The 19,841-nt window shown below is 34.4% G+C and overlaps 2 long non-coding RNA genes and 2 pseudogenes across 2 annotated transcripts; 3 read left to right on the top strand and 1 right to left on the bottom strand.

The window, feature by feature from the left end:
• Window positions 1-3,544: 3,544 nt before the first annotated feature.
• LOC133805408 (uncharacterized) lies at window positions 3,545-4,519 on the bottom strand. The gene is made up of 3 exons (XR_009878955.1): window positions 4,308-4,519; window positions 4,142-4,199; window positions 3,545-3,617 (listed from the first exon to the last, which is right to left on the bottom strand). It is a non-coding gene; the product is annotated as an uncharacterized LOC133805408 (long non-coding RNA).
• Window positions 4,520-10,867: 6,348 nt separating this feature from the next.
• LOC133806348 (uncharacterized) lies at window positions 10,868-12,268 on the top strand (annotated as a pseudogene).
• A 7-nt stretch (window positions 12,269-12,275) lies between these two features.
• On the top strand, window positions 12,276-14,002 carry LOC133804968 (uncharacterized). Its single transcript, XR_009878725.1, has 3 exons — window positions 12,276-12,479; window positions 12,963-13,027; window positions 13,790-14,002. It is a non-coding gene; the product is annotated as an uncharacterized LOC133804968 (long non-coding RNA).
• Window positions 14,003-14,186: 184 nt separating this feature from the next.
• LOC133804967 (thymidylate kinase-like) lies at window positions 14,187-17,249 on the top strand (annotated as a pseudogene).
• The last annotated feature ends 2,592 nt before the right edge of the window (window positions 17,250-19,841 follow it).

Raw genomic sequence — 19,841 nt, 5'->3', positions numbered from 1 at the left:
CCAGACAATAATCATTTCATGTTGCAGCCATACAATATAAGTTGACTTACTTGGAGTCCTTAGCGCTCAGCAGGTTTTCACCCTCCAACGTTCAGTCCAGTTACGCTTAGCCAATACTGTAGTTATCCATACAGTATACTCGGATTAATTATGGCACTAATAATTCATTATTATTATTTTGGGCAGTTTGGTCATTTTAATAAAAGTCATTTGTAAGGATTTATAATCCTTATTTGGTTTTAAACCTATTAAGGAAAGTCATACAAAATATTCGAGACTAAACCCTAAGTCTCGGGGAGACCTATCCTAAGGTCTCGATACCTAGGCTCGGGTATCACAATGGTATTTCCCACAATCCGCTAAAAATCTTATTCTTTCAAGGTATCGCTATTAACCCGCACTTTCGACTAGTCCGTTAAAATATGTAAGATTTTAGCCGGTATTATATCCAGAAAATACAAATAAATTCCTTAATTATTTTTAAAGAAAATAAACTCTTTAAATTTTCCTTATATTTTTCTTAAGGTTTTAATATCTAAAAACCGTTTTAAGAAAATTGCCTAATTTGTCTTAATTAGGAAAACCGTTATAAATTTCTCATCTTGACTAATTAATTTTCCAAAAGCAATTAATCAATTTTACTTACTAGGAAAATAATTTATTTAATTATTTTCTCAAAATATAGGGTTTTAAACCTTCTTTTAATTTATTAACTATTAATAAATTAAATCTCTTATTTTTAGAAAGAATAAAAAATCTTTAATAAAAATAATTCATTTAAACTCAAAGGGATAATTTTAGTGAAAATATGATTTCAAGACTTACCAATTTATATCTTGAAATAAGCAAAATTTTACTTTTTACCTTATGTTCCAAAATCTCATTTTTACACTAAGTGTGAAAAACTCAATTTTCACATTTTTAACTACATACTTCGTTAGTTCATAACTTGAAATTTACTTACCCAATTGTTACCAAAATTTTCCAATTCCATTTTTGTTATGCCATTTAGGTCTTTGTAAAATCTTAGGTCAAAATGAGCATTTTTGATTGGTGAAATCATTTTCCAACAATGAGGTAAAAATGACCTTATTTTCAAGCCCTTATTTTTTCCAAACTTTGACAGTTAATAACTTTCAAACCGTTCAATATTTTCTTACCAAATTTTACAGTGGACTAATAGGTTATTCCAGAAATATGTCCACAAAATTTTAGAAAAAACTGGGTTCATTTTCCCTATACAGTGGCTGTCCAAACTTGGTTCCGAAAATGAGAATACGAAAAAACAGTTTTTTACCTAAACTTTGAAATAGCATAACTTACTCATTTCTAAAAAATTTTGAGTGTTTCAAAAGCTCAGTTTTATGTACTCAATCTCAACAACATAACAGTACAATTTAATTTTACAAAAACAATATACAGTGGCTACTTGACCCCTTGGAAGTCACAGCTTAAAACATGTTTTGTTTTAGGGTATCCTACAAAACCCTTGGGGGTTTTGGTTCCCATTTTCAAAAATCAATACACATGCATCATAAAAATTATTAAACAACTACCATAACCTTATTAAATCATCAACAAGAAACTCTAAGCATTAGATATACAAAATAATGCTTAAAACTAAAAACCCTACAACAAACTCATCAAAAGTAAACTTTTTACCTCTTTGGTGTTCTTGCTTAAGGTTTGGACCTTCCTATAAGCTTTGACTCCTTCAAAACCTTTGAAAAACCCTAACAAACTTCCCCCAACAACATAGTCAATTAGCTATTTGAAACTCTATGCTTAAAACACTACAACAAAATAGATGTTTTATGACTTTAATGGGGAGACATTGGAAGTCTACAATGTCTCCCACTTAGTGAGACGTTGTTGCTGGGGTCATTGTAGGTATATATCCCACGTCTCCCGTTGGGAGACGTGCCTCACTTCCCACGTCTCCCACTGGGAGAGGTGAAAAGTCAAATGTTGACTTTCCACCTCTCCCATTGGGAGACGTGGGAAGTCACTCACCTCTCCCAATGGGAGACGTGGGAAGTCCATAGGAGACATCCCACGTCTCCCATTGGGAGAGGTGAGTGATTTCCCACGTCTCCCAATGGGAGAGGTGGAAAGTCAAATGTTGACTTTCCACCTCTCCCATTGGGAGACGTGGGAAGTCTCCCACCTCTCCCATTGGGAGACATTGAAAGTCTCCCACCTCTCCTAATGGGAGACATTGAAAGTCTCCCACATTTAAAAAAAATAAATTAAATAAATTTATAATTAATATTATTAATTTAAATTGAATAATTAATATTAATTAATTATTAAATTAATATTAATTATTAATTAATTTAATATTTAATATTATTAATTTAATATTATTAAATTAATTTAATATTTAATATTATTAATTTAATATTATTAAATTAATTTAATAATTAATTAAATTGAAATAATATTAATTTAAATTTAAATTATTTTAATCTAAATTTAAATTAATTTAATAATAAATTAAATTGGAAGAAAAAAATATATTTGTTAGATATATACAAGAAATACAATATTTGTTAGAAATATTCAAAATGAACAAATATTGCATTGTGTATGAAGAAAGAGTTAAAAAATTAAAAAAAAAAAACCTATCAACGAGGTCGGTAACTTTGGATTATCGGCAACATATATGTCGCCCATTCTTGTCGCAACTCATCAATTTGTGCCTCTGTATATGATGTGCTTGTTAGCTGCAAGAAATATAAAGTAAAATATATTAATTAATTATTTGATTACATTTATAGTTTCAAAAATAATTTGTAAATTTTAATTAATAATACCGTTCTCAAGTAATGCCCAGGACTCGCATGCTCAATCAAATCCTTCAACATCCTCATTAAGTAGTATCCACATGCCACATTGTCCGGTTGGTGTGGACACTAATTATTTAAAAATATGAGTAATTTATTATTAAATTGAAACTTTTTAAAAAAAATGCATACATATTATTCTACTTAATTATTATAAATGTTCAAAAATTTCTGCTAAAGTTACTTACCTGAGGTTGCTTAATGCGTAGAGTATCAGGGATCTCGACATCAGGAAGATTCATAGAGAAAAAAAGATTGAAAGCGCTGACGATCACTGATACAATCTCCTCACGGTTATTTAGCTCTGAATTCACCGGATCACAACAATAAACATGATATGCATATGGTGCCAAAATAAGCAACATCCAATGTTCACTGTATAAGAAAAACAAAAAAATTATAGCTCAAATGTTAAACAATGAAATTATTGATATGGGTCGGAAAAATGACAACTTTTTAAACTTACCCATGGTTCCAAGGGACAAGCATAACTTGTTCTTTTGATTTTACGTCATTGCAACGTCTGAACAGATTCTGAACACGATCGTCGAATGAACTCCCTTGAGTGGCGACGATATTAGGATTGACAAATAAAAACTTATTTTGGCGACCTTGTTGTACCACATATCTGTAAATGAACCTAATACAAAAATATGAAAAAATTTGGGTCTTTCACATTTTCCGAACAAAACCTTAAGAACAAATCAACCCCGTTCCTAAATTCCGCAGATAACCTATTTGCTGACATCCACTGTTTATCCATATATTCTTCTATGTCTATGGAAAAGAAAAGAAACAACACTAAATAAGCACGTGATAAAGTTGTATGTCTATATAAAACTAATTTTTTATTATCCTAGATAAAATCGGGCAGCATTTCCCCTATAATAGTGACCTAACCATCTGCATGTGAATATCAAAACAAACAATTCAAACAACATACAATAAGTTTCTTCCTTATAGAATGTCTATATAAAACTAATTGTTTATTATCCTAGATAAAATCGGGCAGCATTTCCCCTATAATAGTGACCTAACCATCTGCATGTGAATAGCAAAACAAACAATTCAAACAACACACAATAAGTTTATTCCTTATAGCTCCGCAGCACACAGTAAAATTTATCAGAACCTACTTCACTAATACACACAAGTTCTCAACCTTCCGTTATCACCGCAGCACACAATTTTAATCTCAGAACCTACTTCACTATGGATGAATATTTAAGATATTCAAACTCCTCTAACATTTGTTTAATAATATTAAAAGTAGAAGTAAGAGAATATATATGTACCTCTTGCAATCTTTAATCCAAAAGCTAGCAAAGTTACTTCACTTAGTAATCAAATTCGCTATTAAATCCACAAACCAATAAAATTAAATTAATAAATAATAAATAAAACATCACTAAATATCTAGCAATATATAACGTATTATTGTAATTTTAGAAACTTAATTACCTCAAATGTGTGATTGATATTGGAATTTTGATGCAAAATACTCTCTAAAATCTCACCACAAAAATCACAACCTATGAAATTAAATTAATTAATATGTTAAACATTACTAAACAAATATCACTAAATATCTAATAATAGTAAATGATATTGGTAAACAAATAAAAAAAATCCCAATGTGCCGCTAATTATAACTTCAACAAAAAATCAATATAAAATTTCATAACCTAAAAACTTAATAATAAACAAAAACATAAAAATTTTAATATATTTCTATTTTATAAATTATTTAATAAATTTATTTTAACATAACTATTGATATAACAAAATAGTTACAATTTAAAAAAAAATTCAAATATACAAAAATATATCTAAATTTCGAAATAAAAATTGATAAAAATTTAAAAAAATCATGAACATATATACTCTAATGAAATATATACAATGTGATAGGTTAAATTAAAAAAAAAACTAAAAAATCATAAATCCCTAAAAACTTCCATTGAAAAACCACAAAAACATACAATGTATATAAAAAAATGCATAAAAATGTAAAACTAACACAAAATCATGTATATTACTCATCCTAATGCAAAACCTATAATTTATTTGCAAAATAATTAACTAAAAATCAAGAAAATAAAAAAAAAACTTACCTTAGAACCCTAAAAACGCAGCCCCAAATCGCCCAATTCTTCTCTCTGGTTTGCTCTCGGGTTCGTGTGAGGAAGAAGAAGGCTGGTAGTGATTTATAAGTGGAGACATCCAACGTCTCCCACTGGGAGACGTGCCACGTGTCCCACGTCTCCCAATGGGAGACGTTGGATGTGCTCCCATGCACATCCAACGTCTCCCATTGGGAGACGTGGGACACGTGGCACGTCTCCCAGTGGGAGACGTTGGATGTGCTCCCATGCACATCCAACGTCTCCCACTGGGAGACGTGCGCGTGTCCCACGTCTCCCAGTGGGAGACGTTGGATGTACCCATAAATCACTACCAGCCTATTTCCAACGTCTTCCACTATTTTTAATGTCTTCCAATTGTAACCATTAATATGCACTTTCAATGTCTTACACCATTAGCCATTTAAAATCCCTTCTAATTTTTAATGTCTTACACCAATGGTGTAAGACATTGTAGGGAGTCATTGAAAGTAGAATTTGTTGTAGTGAAACTTTACAAAAGCCTAGATTAGTGAAAGTTTACCTTAGGGAAAATACTTCTTAGACCAAGACTTAGCCTCAAAGTTTCCTTGGTGTTCTTGGGCTTGAAAAATGGAGAGAACACTTTGAGAGGTCTTCAAAAATCAGATGAGTGAATGTGAGAGAGTGGTGTGGTCGGTTGGGGAGGGTTGGAAGAGTTTATACTATCTAATTTATCTCGAAAACACTCAAGTGTTTTCCTCCCACTTGCCCACTTGACTTGACTTAGTTAAAATGAGATTTATCTTTATTAAGTTTGGTTCACACCACCTAAAACACCACATGGCCGGCCAACCCTTGCTATATATAATCATTTCATTTTTTTTTTTTTTTAATAAAGGTTAAAAAAGGTTTCATAAGAAGAAAAGTCCAAATTGGCTTTTGACACCTTTTTCACTCTTATTAAGTTTTAAATCACCAAACTTAACATTAATTAATTAAATTAAATGTCTCTCACATTTAATTTAATTAATCACATAATAAAATTTAACCTAAAGTCCATTCATGGAATAAAATTCCCCATTTCGGTAAAATTAGGCATTTAACACAAAATGCCCTAAAATTTCCATTTTCTTTTAGGTTTATTATTTTTCACCAAACTTTAACTTTTATGAATGTATTTTATGCCCAAAATATAATTTCCATGATTTTTCGTTTTATTTTTCGAGATTTTTACCCGATCAGGGTTTTTGTGTCGGTCCAGGACCGAAAGTCTTATCTTGACTTTTAAAATCACAAAATTCATATTTTGGCTAGCAATAACTCATGGAATACTTACAAACAAAATATAATATTATTTAAAATAATATTCTTAACCCGGGGGAAAAATCTCGACCCGAGTCGTTTAAAGGTACCCGAAAATGCAGGACGTTACAATATGTTTCTTATTTTTTTTAAACTAAAAATAATTTATATAAAAAAAAATTTAATCCACTTGTAAAAAAAAGATTATTCCTTAAAAAAGAAAAAAAAATGTTTGCATGTTTAATATGTATATAATTTTTTTTTTGAAAGTAATGAGTCATATACACGAAATTAATAAAATAAAACAATAAGAGACTCACTCAAAATAGCCCTCAATCATCAAAAATAGCCCCAAATGAAATTTAACAAGACAAGAAAAATCCCTAATCTTTTAATTCTACCAGTTGGCTTCTCTGAAACTCACTCAAAATAGCCTCAATCGTTTTTCTCTCACGCTCACCAGCTCACCCGCTCCATCTATTCTCTCTCACACTCAGCCCTCTTGATTCGTTCTCTTACTCAGCCTCTGCAAGAACTCAGCTCTCATCTCTCTCCATAACGTCGAGCTACTCTCTTTCACACTCAGCCTCGACAAGAACCAGGCGACCCCGCTGACGCAAGAACCAGGCGACCCCCCCGTTGACGCAAGAACCTGGCCACCCCCCCCCCCCCCTCCCCGGCCGACACAAGAACCAGGCCACCCTGGGGTAAACTAGGCAGACCTCCAATTGTATATGAGGTAATTTTTTTTTATTCTTCGTACATTTTTTTCTCAAAAATATGAGAGTAGTATTTCCTTTGTTTCACCATGTACATGTACTTTTAAATTAAAGACGAGTTTCCAATTTCTTTCTTTTTGTGATCTTGAACTTTTTAAACTTTGGGTCTCTTTGTAGAGTTTGTTTTGTTAAATCTTACCTTGATTTGTTTGTAAAAATATAGAAGCTGTCCTGTATAGTAGAAGAGCTACTATTGGTACAAGGGCTAGTCATTTAGAACCTGCTTGGTTTAATAAGTAAGACTGTATGTATGGGTGTACTCTAAATCTTGAATATAGCTTATAGGTTGGCTCTTTTGTGTAATTGTTCTTTCGCAGACTCTTTCTATTAATTTAGGAATGTATTCACCAAATTTTATGAATAAATTATAGGAACATTGCTTTCTACTTATCATAAACACCTCCAAAGATAAAACATACAAGTTTTGCTTTGCTTAAATGGAATGCAGACATTTTGATGATAGAATTAATGTGCTAGAGACTAGTAGTATAGTAGTGGGATGATCGAGACATCTTGTGATTAGCAACTGTCATATATCTGTTTGGAGTGTAAGAAAGGGGGAGATGTTGGTCAAAATGGCGAGACACTGAGACGTATAGAGAAACACGGTTGTATGTGAAAATTATTTATTAGAAGTGATTTTGTTTGTTGCGCTCTGTATTTCTTTTGACATTGGTTTTAACACAATGAAATTTACTTGGTCAAACTTATGGTACGGAAGTAGAAAATAGAAAGAAAGGGAAACTTGTAATAGCTACTTTCAAAAGATCTATTGGGTCATTAGGGTTTGAGGTACATTTGAGTAGAGTGTACGAGTTTTTAACAAGGGAAGCATGGATCAAAATGATAAGCATTAAGCCAAACCAAATGATAGAGGCTAGTGAAAATTGACAATGAGATGGCTGCAAAGATTCATTTGGTTGAGTTAGCTTTCAACTAGTTGATTTGACCGATCCACTTTAAAATGACTGTCAAGTTTGCAGGCTAATGTAGACACATCTAACCTAGCTACCTAGAAAAGGAAAAATTAATAATAATGAAGAGTGGTAAACAGAAAATGTTGAAGGACTACTAGGCCGTATTCATAACAGAAAATGTTGAAGGACTACTGGGCTGTAGTAAACAGCTGTGTTTATTTTATAGCTGTATTTATTTACCTAATTTCTTAAATAGATAATTGTAATGACCCAAATCGCTAATAAGGCTTAAGGGCCTTGATTAGTGTGCCTGGAGGGCATAATGGGATTTTGTGTGTGACTTTAATGAGTTAAAGGCATGATTATGATTTAATGCATGTTATATGACTATTTGACTATTTGAGATGCATGACTATGTGTATTAGTATGCATGTAGACCTGATTGTCTTAGAAAGAGCATAATTGTAATTTGGCCATTTTGGGCATGACTGTGTTGATATCTGTGATCTGTGACCCGAGACGATCCTAGAATGAGCGGGTTAGCGGAAAAGTCAAAGCGGGAATTTATACCCGGCTTGGGATTAAGCCTGGGGAGTTTAAATGGGAATTTGGAAATATATTGAGGTTAATCTTGATGATAAGGGATATATTTGGTGATTAATCAGGTATTGGGTAGCAAGCGGGAAATTATTAGAGACACTCGAGGAATTAGTGGGAATTGGGTAAAATGACTAAAATGGCCCTACATGGACAAAAGGTTTACAATTAATAGGGAGGGCATTTTGATCTTTAGGCTTTTTAGAGATAAGTTAAAGGGAGCTTTATACTTATTGGAATTGGTAGAAAATAGTGGTAAGGCTGTAGAAAAGAAAGAAGAAGGAAGAAAAAGAAAAGAGAGAAAAACAGTGTGGGTTTTCTTCAAGGATCGGTTTGTGGCTCTCCCACCCTTTCCCTTCTTTTTTTCTTGGAGCTAAGCTCAGTGGTGAGCTAGGGTAAGCTGAGCATCAAGGATCCTAGACTAGGCTTGAAGATTGGCAAGGGATTAGCAAGAACACATCAGAAATTTGAGGTAAGTTTTTAGAAGTTTCAGTTTTAGGGCTGGATTGGTTTGAGCTGTGTATTTGAGCTAAATAGATGGGGATTTTTGGGGAATTCAGGCCAAGGTTGAGAAGGAGCAAGCTAAGGAGGTCTAGGGTTCAACTCAAGGTCGAATTTCCATCCACGGTATGATTTCTAAGTCCTTAACTCTGATGTTTGATTGAATTTCTGGGTTTAGGGTTCATTATGGTAGATCTTGAGTTTTGGGTTGCTTGAGCTTGGGTTATGAGTTCTTGGGATGCTTGGAATGAGTGTGAGGTGTTGATAAGTTTGTTTTTGGGTTTGGGAAAGATTTGGACAAGTTTTGGGGTTGAAATGGTTGAAAGAAATCGCAGAAAACGATTTTTGGGGTTGCCAATCTACAACTAGCGCTATAGCGCTAGTCTTTGGGCGTTGTAGCGCTAGGCCCTATTTCTGGGGATGTGTTGTTCTGCTTGTAGCGCTACAGCACCCTCTTAAGGGTGCTGTAGCGCTGCACTGTTCACAAAAAGGGGTTTTTGGGCTTTTGTTGAGGGATTTTGACCTAGGGTTCGGGGCTCGATTCCACCACCTTGTTTTGTGGATCTAGGACTTCCCGGGGGCTCGGGATTGGTCCCGAGGCTAGGTTTTGGACTTGAGGTTTGGTAATGACTTTGACTTATGGATTTTTTTTAGTTGAGCGCTAGGGCTCGAGTAGGATCGTGCTCGAGGAGTCAGGTGATCTGAGCTATCGAATTGAAAGGTAAGAAAACCGTAACACCGGAGAACAGGGCATGGGCCCACAGTGTTATTACAGGGCATGGCCCTAGATTGTATTATGTGCGAATGTATAACCTTAAATGCATTATTATATGTTTGAAGGATTATTTCGAAATGTACTATATGCGTGATTATAATGAAATGGACGGCTAAGGCCGAGAGCGGCGAAGGCCGAGAACGGCCTTGGGGCCGGAAGTAACACTTAGCACATGGAGTGCTTATAGCCAGGGTGGGACCCAATGGATACGTGAGTTATCCTTACGGTAAGGACCGATACCCCAGGCTTTGGTAAGACCTCTGGGGCGGCATGGCCGTGCTTGTTCAGTCTAATGGTTTTCCTATTTATCAGTGGATTATATGTCAGCTATATTCTATGCATATGTTATATACTGTATGAGTTTTCTTGCTGGGCTTCGGCTCACGTGTGCTCTGTGTGGCAGGTAAAAGCAAAGAGTTAGTCAACCGGTCATGAGTATGGAGATCGTGGGGGCGGCGCGTACATGTTCGGCCTGTCCGACTGCTTTGGTTGGGGGCATTTTGTATATGGCTGTATTAACTCATTCTTTTGATAGTTAACCAGGTGTAAATCTATTTTTGAGTTGTAATTATTTTGTAAACCTTATTTTGGGATCCCAGATGTTTGACACTTAATGTTTTCAATGAAACTAAGCATTTTCAAAGACTACAGCCTTAATTTCTAATCAAGTCACACTTTTGGTTTTAGAACCCTTGTAGAGTCAGTTAATCGCACAATTTTCGTCTTAAACTCACTTAGTAACGGCTCTAAGGTAGTAGGGCGTTACAATACTAATATGATTAGGACCAGACTTAGAAGGATCATCTGTTAGGCATATGAATCCTATTATTTCCTGATTTTATGTTTTCTGCCTCTTCCTTTTCCGTGTGCTTTCCTCTATTTATTAGTGGTTTGTGATGAATAAAAGATAGATTATTGAGATTTGAGACCTAATAGCTGAAAGGAAATAAACATGAGACGATGTTGGTAAAAGCCAAGTTGGTCTGAACTTTTAATAGTCTTGTTGATAGCTTTGGCAAACTTCATATTCAATTTGGCAGCTCTAATGACATTAACTTTTTTGTTGTGCATGTTGTAGCTCTGGAGAACAGTACTACTCACACCCTTTAAGCTCATCACAGTGTTCTTGCATGAAGCAAGTCATGCTATTGCTTGCAAACTCACATGTGGTCATGTTAGAAGCTCTTCACCTTTCCCCTCTTTTGTTCTCAATGCTTATATTGTGAAACTAGTTCATGCACTTAATCCTCATTTCCGTGGTTCCTGAAGTCAGTCATGCAAACTAATATGATCTCATGTGTAGGTGGAGAGAATCCAAGTCCATGCAAATGAGGGTGGCGTCACACAAACGCGTGGTGGTGTATACTGGTTGATATTACCTGCAGGATGTAATACACTTTTTTCCCTAGCAACTATTTTTTCTATGGTCCACGCCCTACTATCAAGTTTGTTAAGTGGAAATGAAATATTGCATGCTTTTCTTTGATAGAATATTCATGAATGCATTTCCTCTGTCTTTGCATTCCTTAGATCAACTGATTTTTTTTTTCAATCTGAACAAAAAAAGCTTCACTTCAATAGACCTTTTTTTTTCTAAGTTCTTTATGTATTCAAGGTGTTTCTTACGTGCGTCAATTATACATGTTGGCCTTGCACTTGGTTTGTGGCACTGAACTACCCTTAAGAATTTCTTATTACTGATTATTCTTTCAAGTTGCATACACCAAGTTCAATTGTAGTAAAACTGAAAATGAGGTCTTTGTAAAGTCAGTAGAATTTTTTATTTCTTTTGATATTGGTTTTACAATTCTTGTCAATTAGCATGATGTGTTTCCATGGCTTCATGCTTTATACGAAATTTTACATACTCAGATCTTGGCTCATCATTCTGGGGAATGACTTTGATACTCGCATCAACAAATCTCCTCACTGCGAGAATTGGTGCTGGTTGTTTAATTGTTGCTCTATTTGTGGTGCTCTGTATTGCTAAAAACGTAAGATTGCTATTTCATATATTTTAGTGTTGAGAAATGCAAACATTATTGCATATTGTCTTCATCAGTTACTATGAAGTGAGCACTTATTAATTTTTCCTTTTAATCTTGTTCATTATATAGTGGACACTCCGTGGACTTTGTATCGGTAAGAAACTTTATTGAGTTGTTTATAAGTACTGTCAATTTTATATATTCAAATGCTTCCTTACCATTTTCTGATGCTTACTGGTTGACTCTATCAGGATTCATCATTTTCCTTGCTTTAATTTGGGTTCTGCAAGAAATGACAACAGTCCGTATTCTCTGTTACGTTATTCTCTTTATAGATACTTTTTTATCTTATTATTTTTGTGGCAAAACTCCTTTATTAGTTTTTATACTTATTATCACATCTTTTTGGATGGAGATTTACAGCTGTAAATGTTTGATTTGGTTAATTGCAGGTGTGATGAACAGCTTGTTTTTAGTATATGGTATGTGCCACCACTCATCTTTAGCAAGTAACCTATTGATTACCAATTCTACACTTGTGTTTGATATTCAAATACATATGACAGATATCTATGATGATTTAATATCTCGAAGAGTCAACTTCAGTGATGCTGAGAAGTTTGCTGAAATTTGTCCTTGTTGCAATGGAGTTGGATGGGGAGTCATATGGTGAGCATGTTGTTTAAAACTCATTTATAGTAATCTTTTTATTAGTCCCTAAGCATTTGTAAAAAGTTGAGTTGGTTCAGAATTTTAAATTCAACGACATACCATAACTTTCAAAAAGTCTTAATCTTTAACATGGCTTTCCTTTAAAAAAAACTTAACAGAAATGGCACATAATTAGTCTCTACATTTTGAAAATATCATTTAATTATTCCCCAAACTTTCGAAATTTTGTACCTTTAGTTCGTAAGATGTGTCATTCTATATTAAGCTTGATTGAAACTGTGCTATTATCTTGGTCTGCGAATATTTGGTCGTCAAATCAATTTTAATGATTCTAAAGTTTAGGGATCAAGATGTAATCATGTATCATCTTGTATAGTTGAGATCACATTTCAATAAGGTAAACTTGTAAAAGAGAACATGTATATTTTCTCCATGTAAAATTATATTTTGCTAATCTTAATGCTTTGCTTACACTTGCAGGGGAATGATATCATTTACATTTCTTTGTGGATCAATGTATTTGGGACTTGTCATCTTATCATGAGGTACAACCTGCTTTCTTCTAGTGTTTGCAATGATTTAACATATATTTATATTTGATGAGAGCAAACATATATTGCATTTATAGCCTATAATTTATAGGTACAATGTCATTTGTGAAATTCCTTTCTCTGATACTTGTGGCATAATTGTATTAAATTGTTTAGTTCACTATTACTGTCATTCAACTTTATTTGTAAACTGACCAGTATTTTGTTGAAATTGTTTGTTGGTTAGTGTGGATACTTTCAATTTATGCTGGATAATTGAAATTCAATACCATGTATTACATTGTTAGGATATTTACTATTAAATTAATGTTTTCAGCTTAAGAAGCTTATATATTTTTTCTCCCCACACATTTATGTTGTTTGAAGAGACCTTAAAATTTTCTTAGTACTTGATGTGTCAATGGTAATTTACTTTATAATTGTTGAAAATATATTTTCCAATAACAACCCTGGACAACAATAAAATAAATAATAATAATAATAATAACAATATATGTGTATGTTCTCCTATTTAAATCATTTCATTGGAATGGATTTATGATCCTCAACCGCACTACTAGACTTGTTTTGTGCTAGACAGCAAATTAAAATGGAAAGCAAACGAGATTGTGTGATTTGCTTAGAACTTGGAGATTTATTATTCTGGCAGTTTTCTGTGAAGAATGTTAGCTAATCTCCAATAGCTTCGCTCTTTAAAGATTTATTTTATGGCTAAATTTGTTTTTTTTTTCTTTTTTCTTGTTCTTTCCTTTTCAGGATTAGAGTCTTGGGTCCAAACTCATCTTAGGGTTGCAGAGAACTCATATATCTGTGTTTCATTCCAAATTTTGTAGCCTGATTCAATTGATACTAAAAAATATTTATGCCTTCATTCTTTTAACCCTTTTTATTGAGGGTTACATGTGATTATTTTCATAATTTTTTATAGGAGCTTTTTATTTTACTCGTATATATCTATTCTTGTAGAGGCTGGAGAGTGATTTAAACAATTGACATGAACTACTTAATCCAATGTGTATTCATATATTGTAGAAGAGCAACTATTGGTTTGATTCTTCTTTTGCTTCTTGTTCATGTTGCAGTCCAAGTTTAATTTTATTAATTTGGTTCTCAAGTCTTGCTATCTTACCTTCCACCACAGCTATTAATCGAACTTCTCCTAAATTTCTTTTGACAGCTAATTATGAAGTTCTTTCTTTTGATAGCTTCTTTGAAGTGTTCCACATTTTTGTAACTAAACTGTAAAAGTTTTCTCCATCTTTTAAAGCTAGACTGATAATTTTTTGTTCTTAGTATTTTGCTTGTGGCAACAATAATCCTGACTGCAATTTTGTTGGTGTAATTTGTGCAGACCATCATGGTTAGTAGATGGTAACAGAATCTCTACAAAGATCAAGAGTGCCTCTAGCAACCATGATCTTTAAAGAATTAATTGGAAAAGCAACCCCGCTAGAGCCTGTCCTAATTGTGAATTTGTGATTGACAACAATGAAGTAAGATTTCCACTATTTCTTTATCCTTTGTGAATACATATTGTGTTTTTTTTCGGACAATAGTAAGCACTAAAGAAAGACTGCAGTCAATAATAACTAACTACACATGACTTTACAATGTTGTCAATGATTGTAAACTACAATTTCACTTTTCTATTTCTTTGTTTGTTTGAAACATTAGTTGGATATATTAGTTGGTAAAGAAAACTCCTCTGCCCCTAGAAAATTGCATTGAGATAAGGACTTGTGCAAGTACTGGTAGTAAATACTCTCTCTCTTCTTCGCACAGATATAAAAATGACCTCTTCATCCTTCTCTTCCTTACTCCTCTCTGCATTTTCACAGAGGCGCTCTTTAATTTTTCACAAACTGTTCGACCTTCAAGGCCCCCCTTCTCTGACCTCTCTCTCTGCTACGAGTTCTCCAATAGCCCAATTCTCTTTTCTTGATTTTAGAGAGCCCCTCTCTCTCTCTCAGTGCAGTGAAACTGTTCGGCGTTTACTCTCCTCACTGCAAAAAATATCGATTTGATAAATCTCTCTTCATATTTCACCCCCATAGACGAGAATAGTATTAGTTGAATTTATGTCTCTTCATTTGTAACATGTCGATTTGATAAATATCTTAATGGCTCTAATACAGGAACAATATTCGTTGAATTTTTATGATTGCTTTATTTATTTATTTCCTTTCATTTTAATCAAACCAAAAAATCCATCTAAATGAAAAAAACTATTCGTGAATAGCTTTTGGTTTGTCTATAATTATATTATTGTTTTAGTTTGCTTACCTAGTTTGGGCTCCAATTTTTGCTTTTCCTATTGATTTGGGCCTTGATGTTTGTGTTTATTTTCTTTTATCTCATTTAATAGGTTGGAAGATAAATGGTCATTGCTTCTCATCTGACTGTTTCTAAGGCTTTGTAAGATTATTAATTTTTTTTCCATGTTTCCTATAGTTTATTTCATATTTTTTTTGTCTTAAAAAATGTATATTTTTTATGCATAAGTTCTCAGATGAGGTAGTGAATCCTAAAAAAATGGAGGGTGGGAGAAAATAGCACATAGAATTAAGAAAAGTGAAATGATTTCTTGTTCTTTACACACTTTGAATCATCAAACAAAAATGAGCCCTTAAATTTATAGGTGATGTTTATGCCCCTTTCATAAATGCCCAATTACAACTGTCATCGAAAGTTTTTGCTCTTGATGGTTACTATAATTTAATGTTTCTATTGTGTAGGAATTTTGGTACAATAGCAGACTAGCAGTATAAAGGCCTTGGCATATTTGCATCTACAATTAGTATCCCTTTGCATAAAGAGTTTTATTAGATATATTTGAGTGTCAAGTAAACAAAAATCCAACTCAAGTGGAAATTTTTTTTTTTTTTAAATCATTAATTGGATAAATCATATAGGTGTGCCAGTTTTATATGTGTGTCTATGTTTTCTCATACCCAATAGCAAGTGTCCTGATTTTTTGCTCTTAGTGAGTTCCACAATTTGAGTGCTTTTGTTGTGTAGGAATTTTGGGACAGTAGCTGTAACAAGGTCATTGAATATACAATTGAAGTATCCTTCAAAGGGCTTTATTAGGTCTATTCAAATGGCAAATATCCATGGCTTTAAGTCAACTGGCAGCAGTGGCTCAAGAGGTGCATTGACTGTTCTAGAAGGCTTAGATCGATGTGGAAAAACAACAGTCTAGTAGTCTACACAAGTACTTGGAAGGATTGGGGCATTCAGCTGAATTATGGCGATTCCCAGACAGAACAACAAGTGTGGGGCAAATGATATCATCCTATCTTTTCAATGAATCTCAACTTGATGATCATGTTATACATCTTTTCAGTGCCAACCGTTGGGAGAAGAGGTTAGCTATGTCATTCTAAATTTTTTATATGCATTGGAGTTCATTATGGGTTTATGGTTGATTTAGATAACGAATAATTTTTTTCTTCTGTTTATTTAGCCTTTTGTATTATTTATTGGTTTTTGAAACAAAAATTGATTGAGTTCATATCTGTAACTGGTTTAATGTGGTGATGGATGATATGTTGATTTAACAAAAGTCATGGCACTGCTCTTATCTTTCAGATTATTCAGAGGGTAAAGACAGTCCAAATGGATGGCTAGTGGTGAAATAGTAAACTATTTGTTGAATATTTGGTTTGTTAAATTAAAAAAATATATTCAGATTATAATGCTTCCTATCATTGTTGTTGTGATAAATGTTGGACTTTTCATTAAAACCATATTGTATGACAGAAGCAAACGTGGGATTTTTGAAAAATTCCTGTTCTTTGCAGATCCTTGATGGAAAGTAAATTGAAATCTGGAACCACCATCATTGTTGACCGGTAATCTTATTCTGGGGTGGCTTTCTCTTCTGCCAAAGGACTAGATTTTGAGTGGTGTAAGGTGAAGATATGCTTAGTTGTTTTTATAAACAATTGTTTGTATTTAATTTCTAACAAACCAGATCATCTTTGTAGGCTCCAGAAAAAGGGTTATTGGCTCCAGATCTTGTAGTATATCTTGATATACCACCAGAGGTAATTAAGTTATATAATTTTCAGGCTAGTATGTAAATTCATGAATGTACCAATTTTGGTTACTGCCAATTTTGAGGTTATAACTTTTTTACAATGAATGATACATGGTTTTGGACCATTTACACAATCTAGATACAAAGCTCTCCCTGATGTTCAATCTACCTTATTTTAAGTTTTAAACCTCCAGGAAGACCTTTAATTATAGTTTCTCACATGGTGAAAAGGCATCTATATCTTTTCTTTTTTTTTTGGTCTAAACTTTGTGCTGATGAGTCAAAGATAGAGTAAGGGTCTAAGAGGCTTGCTAGAGTTACCTTTTCAAATCATAGCTAGAGTTTCTTGAGTGGATGAGTCATAGCTAGAGTAACTTTTGAAATCAGAATTAAAAAAATATACTAACTGTATTATTTAGTTAGCACTTACATAGTTATCCCAAGTGAGTTAGCACTTACATATTTTGATCTTGTAATTTTTAGATTTGGAACATACTGAGTTTTATTGATTTTGTCTGCCCGTTGATTCTATCTGAACTATATTGTAATTACACAGGAAATTATGAATGAATATAGTTATTGAAAATAGATAAATGAAAAAAATTCTCATATTCTACATGGGACGTCGGTCTCCACAATATTGTCGTCTTATGTATTGCAGGGAACGATGCTTGCACATAAATTGTCATCTCATGTACTGTAGGAGGATGACGCTTGAGTAGGAACTGTCGTCTCATTTATTGCAGTGGATGTCACTTGCACAAAAACTATCGTCTCATGTACCACAAGAGACAACATTTGTATAGGAACCATCGTCTCATGTACGACAAGAGATGACACTTTTATTTAAACCGTCGTTTCATGCTTTACATGGCATGAAATTGCATGGGATGACGTTATTAGAACCGACGTACGAGAGTCCATACGAAGGTTTAAAACCATCGTCCCATTTCAATTTTGTAGTAGTGAAAATCCATCACCTACTTGGTCGTTATAGTTGCAAGTGGCTCGGCTTCAGCCCATTGAGTCAAGTAGTCGATGGCAACCACAACATACTTGAGGCCGCCCTTCCCTGTGGGCAAAGATCCAATTAGATCTATGCCCCAACTACAAACAGCCACGGACTTTGCATATGTGGGATTTTGGAGAACCTCTGGTACTAGTCGCACCTCCGCACAAACTCCATCGAGTCTTCATTCATCGTGGGCCAGAAGTATCCTTGCCTCAGGATCTTTTTTGACAAGCTTTGCCCCCCAGCGTGGTCTCCACAAAAGCCTTCGTGTACCTCTTTCATTAATTCTTTGGCCTTTTCTTTTGAAATACATATAAGGAGAGGCATTGAGTATCCCCTTCGGTACAAGATTCCATCGACCAGGATATACCTAGCAGCTTGCCACTGAAGGGTCCTGGCTTTGTTTCTGTCTGTTGGTAACACGCCTTGCATCAGATACTCTATAGATGGTGCCATCCATGTATACGCCATCTGGATCACCATAGTGGTCTCCTCTGCTTGGATGCTTGGCATAGACAGCCGCTCAACCGGCACTATGTTCAAAGTACCAGCATCCTTTGCACTTGCTAATTTGGCCAAAGCATCAACATTGGAATTTTGGTCGCGAGGTACTTGTTGGAGGGTGTATTTGTCGAACTGAGCCAATAAATCTCTTGTTTTGTTTAAATAGGCAACCCTCTTTAAACCTCACGCCTGGTATTCTCCCATGACTTGATTTACCACCAGCTGAGAATCAATGTAGATGTCGAGCACCTTTATATTCATGTCCCTGGCTAAACGCAACCCAGCGAGTAATGCTTCATACTCAGCCTCGTTGTTAGAAGCAGTGAAGTCAAACCTGATTGCGCAGTGAAATTGATGCCCTTCCGGCATTATCAATATCACTCCTGCTCTGGCATGGCACTCATTAGAAGAACCATCTGTAAATAATTTCCAGAAGGGAGCTTGGTTTTGACACTTAAGCTCATTAGGCTCTTCAATCTGCTCGCTATCTATAAGTTCAGTGAACTCTGCAATGAAGTCAACCAGGGCTTGCCATTTTATCGCTGCTCATGGAAAGTAAGATATTTCGAACCGCCCAAGTTCGACTGCCCATTTTAACAATCTACCTGCAGCCTCTGGTTTTTGCAGGACTTGTCGTAGAGGCTGGTCGGCCAAAACCGTGATTGGCTGAGCTTGAAAGTAAGGCCGTAGCTTCCTAGAGGCCAAAATTAGGCAATAGGCTAGCTTCTCGATGGGCGGGTACTGCTGTTCTGCTCCAATTATCCTTTTGCTTTCATACTAAACAACCTTATGCACGCCTTCTTCCTCCCTTACTAAAAAAGCACTAGCAACATACTCTGTGATCGCCAGATAGAAGAACAAAGTTTCCTTATCGATCGGCTTTGACAGGATCGGTGGTTGCGCCATGTGAGTTTTTAATGCTTGAAAAGCCTGCTCGCACTCCCCCGCCCATTCAAACTTTTTGTTGCCTCTGAGTAGATTAAAAAATGGAACGCACTTATCTGTTGACTTCGAAATGATTCTGCTGAGAGCAGCGATTCTTCCGGTTAAACTTTGAACAACCTTAACCTTCGCTGGTGATTTCATATCAATCAGAGCTTTAATTTTCTCAGGATTGGCTTCAATTCCCTTCAAGTTAACTATAAATCCCAAGAACTTCCTTGATCTCACTCCGAAGGAGCATTTAAAGGGATTCAGCTTCATCTGATATTTGTGTAAGACATTGAAACATTCCTGCAAATCCTTTATAT

Source organism: Humulus lupulus, chromosome X (genome assembly GCF_963169125.1).
Source record: "Humulus lupulus chromosome X, drHumLupu1.1, whole genome shotgun sequence".
In the NCBI taxonomy this organism is placed as follows: Eukaryota; Viridiplantae; Streptophyta; class Magnoliopsida; order Rosales; family Cannabaceae; genus Humulus; species Humulus lupulus.
This window is presented reverse-complemented; position numbering and strand designations above follow the sequence as displayed.